At 39.7% G+C, this 8,082-nt stretch overlaps 1 pseudogene; it reads left to right on the top strand.

Moving 5' to 3' along the window:
* The first annotated feature begins 4,346 nt into the window (after positions 1-4,346).
* LOC147421721 (uncharacterized) lies at positions 4,347-4,809 on the top strand (annotated as a pseudogene).
* Positions 4,810-8,082: the final 3,273 nt, after the last annotated feature.

Genomic DNA, 8,082 nt, shown 5'->3' with positions numbered 1-8,082 from the left:
ATTGAAATGTCGACTTTTGCATGCAGCCTTTCCATACTTCCAATGAAATTTTGCCAAATCCATATTTGAAAAGTCAGAACATACTCTTATGTAGGGCACATTCCACTTAATCCATCTGTCAAATCCACCTGAATGTTCTCCACAAAAATCAATTAAATAAGCTACTTAAAATCCATAGAGATCGTTTGAACATATTCACTTGTAATGTGATCTGGCAAAAATAAATCCTTTTCATTATGTGTGCTTTAGCACCTTCCTCTTCCAAAAATCAGCAAGTCCAAAATTTGCAACACATGAAAATCTAAATTATGCTAATCCACCATCCACATTGGATAGTCCATCCTGTAAGTATCCACTTGTACTGTCTCATAAGCTTTAAAACACACATATTCTAAGAAAAGTATGTTTGGATTGACAACAACTTGTCCCACATAAATTTTAAAATGCACATCCACTGAGCTTAAACTCAAAGTTTCATCATTTTTCATTTTAAACATCTTTAGTTGGTCCACAAAAATTGCTAAACCTAATTTAGACTATTGAAAGACTTGATCTTGATAGCCCAGTTGCTAAATGCTCTGATGGAGGATTCTATCCGATCCATTCTCATCCAAATCTGACCATAAATAAATCCACTTGGTTGAATTCTCTGCAACTGAAACATATTCTTTCTTGATATCCACTTGTGACATCAAAATCTATCCTTCAAAACATTCCAAATCAAAATTCTAATTCTCTTGATCATTCGTAACATCTTGAAAAATGGTATGATTTTTTGCCCAAATTTGGTAAATATCAAATTTAGCAACATTTGTAAACTCCTCTGGTATTTTTGCAGCACCTGAAATGTAACCATATTGATTATCTCTAAGAAACATGCTTTTATGTCCAAGAACGGATTTTTCTCTTGTTCCTCCATATTTTTCTTGAATAAACTTGCTTGCTCGAAATTCCTCCAATTGGTTTTTTGATTCAAACTTTTGTTTAAGTGGTTTCGATACAATTTTTGCAACATCCTTTGGTTGCATATCCTCATGTGTGGATCTCACTACAAAAAATTCCTCCTGTGCGGATCTTTTTGGTGGATTCTCTTGAACATATATGTTTGCCAAAACTTTCTCCTCATTTCAAATAATTTCTCCTTATTTGATTCTTTCTCTTGAAATTTTCCAAACCCTCTCAAGTGTTCCCCGATCCATTACCAGATTGGTATTTGTTTTTTTATTGGATAAATAGAATGTACATCATGCATGGACAACAACCACTAAGAATAAAAGATGATATCACCGTGATAACTCCTCAAAAAAGGTACCTTTGGGGTATATCTTGATATGGGCTACATATATCCACCGATGGAGCAGGTTACCTTGGCTGAAAATTGTCTGCACAAAAATGCAGCAGATCTAGGGTTTATTTGCCTCTTTTATACAACAATGATGCCTTTGACAATGGGCTAAATCTACAACAATGTGAAGTCACCATTCAATCCAAAGAATGGGCTGAAGAAAGAGATCCAATGGGCTAAAATATGGCCTAAACTGTCGACGAGGGTAGATTTGGAGTGTTTTGGATGAGAAGTTTATGTTACCTTGGTTGAAAACTATCCGCACAAAAATGCAATAGATCTAGGGTTTATTTGCCTCTTATATACACCAATGATGCCTTTGACAATGGGCTGAATCTACAACAATTTGGAGTCACCAATCAAAGCCAAGGAATGGGTTGAAGTCAAAGAGATCCGATGGGCTAAAATCTGGCCTAGACTGTCAAGGGTAGATTTGGAGTGTTTTGGATTAGAAGTTTTTGTTACCTTGGCTGAAAATTGTCCGCACAAAAATGTAGCATATCTGGGGTTTCTTTGCCTCTTCTGTACACCAATGATGCCTTTGAAAATGGATTGAATCTATAGCAATGTGGAGTCACGATCGGAGCCAAGGAATGGGTTGAATTCGAAGAGATCCAATGGGCTGAAATCTAGCTTAAACTGTTGTTTGCAGATTTGGAGTGTTTTGGATGAGAAGGTTCTACCACCTTGGTTGAAAACTGTCCACACAAAAACACTGTAGATCTGATGTTTCTTTGCCTCTGTTATACACCAATGATTCCTTGAATCTACAACAATGTGGAATGGGCTGAAATTGAAGAAATCCGATGGGTTGAAATCTGGCTTGATTTGTTGCGGGTAGACTTGGAGTGCTCTTCATGACATAACTTACTGGATGAGGTCACTAGAACCAAGGAAGGCTTGAGGAATGAGATAGCAAAAGCCGGTGGAGTAGCACATATAAAAACATAGCCAATCTCTAGGAGCACAATCGCAACTAGAAAAGGGAGTTGATGTGGAGCTACAAAAATGCAAGTTGGATTGGACCCTCACGATTAGAGGGTTTTTGGAGAGGCGTATAGGTTTTGTTGTATAGAAAATAACCTCTTGGTACGCAAGCTGATTTGACATAATAAAGGTCATTTATTAATAATTACTGACTTTTTGGCGGTTTTCATGTGGCAAAACTTGGCATATCTCCTTCTGTAGTGATGGGATGATCGCGAGAATTTGACCACCTATTTTTTATGGGGCTTGAAAAGCTCACATAGGTGCCAGTACATGATCCGCTGAGATCTAAAGACTTTTGGATTAGGGTTGGCTATGGAAGCCATAGTAGCATGTTCACATGGCACACAGAGCCATGTGCATGTGTGTAATGTGCAACGAAAGTGAATGACGGTGTATGAGTTCTCAACACGTGCCCAAGGTTCCTTTAACTAGAGGGGAGAGAGAACCCCCCTTTCTACTTTATGAGAGATCATGCAATGACGTCAAAAACAAAAAGAGAGTGGAAACTATGAGAGAAAGTGATGAGAGAGAGAGAGAGAGAGAGAGAGAGAGAGAGAGAGAGAGAGAGAGAAGATCGACACCAAATGGGGTCCCAAACCCCCCTCTAAGGGCCCCCCTCTCTATTGCTAGAGAGGTATTGCTTTAGATTGCACAAGGTCTAGTACAATGGTTCTAGATTCTGTGGTGCCTTACAATGATGATGACGATGACGGTTGGTCAAGGCCAAGACTACTAGGCTAATGGTTGAAAATTGAAAATGCTAGGGATGCTGATGAAATTCTGCAAGTGTGGCAAGGTTACGGGCTAATATGTTGTCATCGAGGACAATGATGGCTGAAAAATGAAAAACGATGGGGCTGAAAACTGAAAATGATGGTATGGCTATGCCAAAAAAGATGACTACAACAAAGCTATGGATGATCTATTGTGGTACTGTGAGACGGGACATTGATGGAAAGAGAAAATGCTATTGATCCTAAAAACGTTGATCCAAAACATTGGGTACTAGTGAGAGAAACACCAAGAGCTACTTGGTATTGTGGGCACTGCTTGGTGCTATTGGGTGGTACTGCTCTCCTGTGTCTTCTTCTCTTTTCTAGCAATCTCCCCTATAGGCCTACGACCTTGGTAAAAAAGGTCACTTTTTTAATAAAACTCCTTGTAAGAGGTGGTTCACGCACAGTTGAGGAAAATGGTTGTGTGCGGTGAAAATACTCATGCTTGGTGCTAGGTACTAATGCTAATGCTAATGGGTTGTGAAATCGAAGGGTATGTAGTTAATCTAAGTGCTTGGACATGTAGCAAAGGTGCCTAAACACTTCCTAGGCTAACCTAAACCCTAGAAGTAAGTACAACTTGTCCACATGCACATAGTGTTTGTGTGCACGTGACAATGCGACAATAGCAAATGAGGATGTTAATAATTTATAATTATTTAGCTTTGAGACAAGTTCTTGTTTGGATAGATACATATGGTTTCTTTTCATGTCATTGTATATGTTGTCTTTGCTAAAGCTGTAAAAGAACTTATATAAATGTTGAATAATGGAAGGTGATAATGCAAAATTTGATTCCTTCTTTGACAAAAGTTTGTATGTAGGAGTCACATTTTGCATTATCTTCTACAATGTGTGTATGTATATAATATGTTCTATGGTCTTGACAAGAGATTAACTTGTCAAGAAATGTCGGATACAAATTTGTATGTACGTTGCATAGAGGAAATCAATGGCAGCTTCGAGAGACATAGAGGTGTATAATGTAGAAAATTCTTGTGAGACTCCACTTAGTGTTGTTTGTGTCAAGGGAGAATCAACCTTTTCACTTTGTTTTGGAAGGATCTCTAGTTATCAACATAAAACAAGAAGAGAAGTGGCTTGTAGAGAATGCATTGGTTTATCTAAAGAGGACGTCTGACAATGATACTCTAAATCTTAAAGGATCAAAGATTCCATGCAATGATTCATGATCAAGTCTTGGAAGTGATCATGGAAGCACTTTCAATGACGGGATGGTGTCTTTCCAAAGTGATACCTTGCAAAATGATTTGCTTGTCCCTAAAGAAGAGCTAGATAAATGGGATAAAGAGTGTACAATGATCAAAGCTAAAAAAATATGACAGTCGCAAGGGATGACAACTTTGAGATAAAAATAAAGGACTCAATGGAAAAGAAATCATACAATTATGATGCAACGAATGCAGGGAGCCTTATTGTACAGGTTCCTCAAATGGGAAGCCTGCAGCTTATTCATGCTTGGATATTTTCTTATGAACATATATACTTAGAAAGCGACATGAGAAAATGTATCATTCAAAGAGGGGTATAAGCAAGGTAGCAAGTAAAGAAGAAGCAACAAAGGATGATGATGCTAGTTGCATTCTTCATGCATTAGAAGTGATGAAATCCTTCAACAATAAGGAGAATGGTATGTTTTTCTGTTTACCATATATTGTTATTGATTGGGACATGTAAAGTTGTCTCTAGTCGATCCTTTAACCATAATATGTTTGGGATTTTGGAATGACACAATAACTATGGGGGCTAAGGTGGTTATCGGCCGGTTGCCAAGCCTCACCATATCAATGCTAGCAAAGCGAGAACCACAAACATAAAAATTGTCAATCCGTGGGACGTAGCTGACCTGACTAGTGCGTGGAGGCTACAAGAGATAAATAATCTCTCAAAAAAACAAAACCTATGTCGCTTTTACCTATCTCAGTCTCAAATGTGTGTCAGACATCAAATGCCACTTTCCTTACCACAAGCTTGATTCGATGACTTGGCATAGCTACGAGTCTCCAAATGCAGCAGAAATTTATGCCTAGTATGAGCAAAGTATCCTTAATCGTGTACTCAAATGTCATTTTTGATACTCAAAAAACTCGCACATAAGATAAACAACCTACTTTAGGTCAGTCAGTTTTGGCGTTGAAGCACTCTACAGCTTCCTTTAGACGTGCTCCACCTATTCCTAAGGTCAAAAACTAGTTTGTGTGCATGTATTGTGCATAGGAAGCAAAATCAATGTGTAGACAACACAACTAAAAACACACTTTCATTGCAAGAAACTTCCGTTAAATGGAAGAGCTTTCACCTGCGAACGCGTTGGTATGCTTGGAATAGCAATGCAACACCTTACTAGAGAGAGACGAGGAATCAAAGAAATAGTAGACTCACATTGAGCTTTTGTAGCAACGCTTACTTTCATTATCCAAAAACTTAGGTTTTTAATTACAAAAGTTGGCTTTTATACCTTAGCCAAGGTTCAAAGAATGGATTCCTAGTTATTTGGGCTCAATACAAAGCTTAAAAATTGTATACAATTACAAACTTGGAGGTCTTCAACCCCTTTAGACTCGTTGGCAATCAATAATATTACAATCGCTTTGGACTTTGTGAGATTTCTCAGTAATACAAAGGGGTTTAATACAATTGGCTTTAAAAAAAGAGTGGCGTCCCTTTTGATGCTCTTTCTCTGGCTCTTGTTAGTTGAGCAGCTAACATTCCCCCACTCCTTGCTGGTGTCATTCATGACACAACTACCTAGGGTGCTAAGTAGTGGTCAGGTTTTCTTGCCACTATCCTTTGTGCATGGTACTTGTGACCTCGTTGGTATCTGAAGTGGAGTTTTTTATCTTTAGTGGACATAAATTACATGGTTAATTTGTTTCTTTGCTCAACTGTGGAGTAACTGACAATTCTTGCTCGTGAATTGGTGGTGATGTGACGGGGCCAAAGATCTTGGACCGATAAGTGAAGAATCCCGTGTAGAATGCAGGTCTTCAAATGTCTACATATAGTAGGATGGTAGAAACATCACCCCAACATAGAATCCATGGAGCACTTCTTCGGAGGACTGGTCTGATAAATCATAGCATAAGCGCTTGGCGTTGTGAGCGGAATGGAAACACACATAACAGCTCTATAATGACCTGACACACACTCTTGGGATGATACACACACACACACACACACACACACACACACACACACACACACACACACTATGGGGCACCACTCGGCTTACAGAATCCACCTGGCCGAGACAGGGAACACACCAATGGAGTGAGAGGAGAGAGACTACCCATTTACCCACTCCACACAGAGAGACACACACACACACACACCCAAAAAACTCAGCTCAAAAGAGGAGAATTTCTTATGTTTAGATACAACTGAGCTTGGGCCAACACCAATGGGGCAAATAGCTCACACAATATGGGTAAAGTATGCCAGATACAATCACAAATTGGAGCAGAAGCTTCGCTCATAGGAGAAACTTACACAGCCAAAACAACAAAAAAAAAGTGAGGAATTTGGAAAAATGGACAGTGCCATCATGGCCCAAAACCCTAGTCTACAATGTCAAAGTGCTCAAATCCGACCTCGGATGAGCAGTTTACAGCTAAAACAGGCTCCAAAAACAGCAAAAACACAGTTGCGACTGTTCTTCCTCTTCTCTCCACATTTTTTCTAGTCTTCTCTCAGTTTTTTCAGTTCCCACACTTAGCTTTATTACTTGGGCACCCTTGGCCTTTTAGTTGACCTCAAACCGACCCCGAACAGGCCAAAAATTGACCTCGCAGTGCATAGTGGTCACCTTTTTGCATCATCCGCACACCTGGCACTCAGCTTTTTCCAATAATGCATCCCATCACCACGTGAAGTGGCCCCAAAATATGGTCCTCATGGTGACCTTTCTGCATAATTATCACAAGAAAACATCCACGTTGTGCCCGTACTTATCCACGTGCAAGTATTGACCCCATTCGACCTCCTGATGCCACTAGATGCCATCTGACACACCTGCTTACCTCATGTCATCGGCCCGCGGATAGCTTCCTCGAGAAGTTTTACGCGCTACCAACTCCTCATTATTATAGAAAAACACATTGGTACTGGTGATAGTGAAAATCGATGCACTATGTACATGTTGTCCTACGTGTACACATGTGGGCCACATGTAACCACCTTGCTCTGGAAAATGGGCAATTCCTTATTTGATGCACCATGCATGTGTATGTACATGCGCAATCCCTTGATCCAAAAAACTCCTGACATAATTTGCCCATCCCTTAGCCTGCTAGATCATTCATGATCAGCAGCCAACAAACAACGATATGAGACTCGCAACGTCACAAGTCTCCTCATCCCTCACCATCATTACTTGTTCTGCAGACAGCTCATCTTGCTCCACCATCATTAACCTGGCATGATATAATTTAAGATGCAATCCATTTACCCTTGACTTATGTAGAATCCCATCCAGGTTAGCCAACTGATAAGTACCATTCGGAAAACACTCCACTACCTTGAAAGGGCCTTCCCACTTAATTTGAAACTTCTTTTGGAAGGTGTTGTCCAGCTTACTGTTGTAGCGCAAAACCAAGTCATGCTTCTTGATAGCCTTACTTTTGACCTTTTCATTTATCTTTGCCAAAGCCTTATCTTGCATCTGCCCATAATGCTCCAATGCACTCATCCTATCTAGGTGAACCTCTTGTAAATGTAAGAGCCTCTCTTTGAATGCATCACTAGGCGGCGCAAGCAACTTCTCTAGCATCTTGACTGCAGGAAACTCCACTTCCACAGACAATAATGCTTCCTTTCCATATACCAAATGAAATGGAGTAAACCCTGTACCTGTCTTTACCGAAGTACGGTAAGCCCATAATGCACTAGGCAATTCCAAATCCCAATTCTTTCCTTGATGCTCTGTCACTTTTGAAAGAATTTGTACCAACT

This window comes from Adiantum capillus-veneris, chromosome 27 (genome assembly GCF_014529385.1).
Source record: "Adiantum capillus-veneris isolate H3 chromosome 27, ASM1452938v2, whole genome shotgun sequence".
In the NCBI taxonomy this organism is placed as follows: domain Eukaryota; kingdom Viridiplantae; phylum Streptophyta; class Polypodiopsida; order Polypodiales; family Pteridaceae; genus Adiantum; species Adiantum capillus-veneris.
This window is presented reverse-complemented; position numbering and strand designations above follow the sequence as displayed.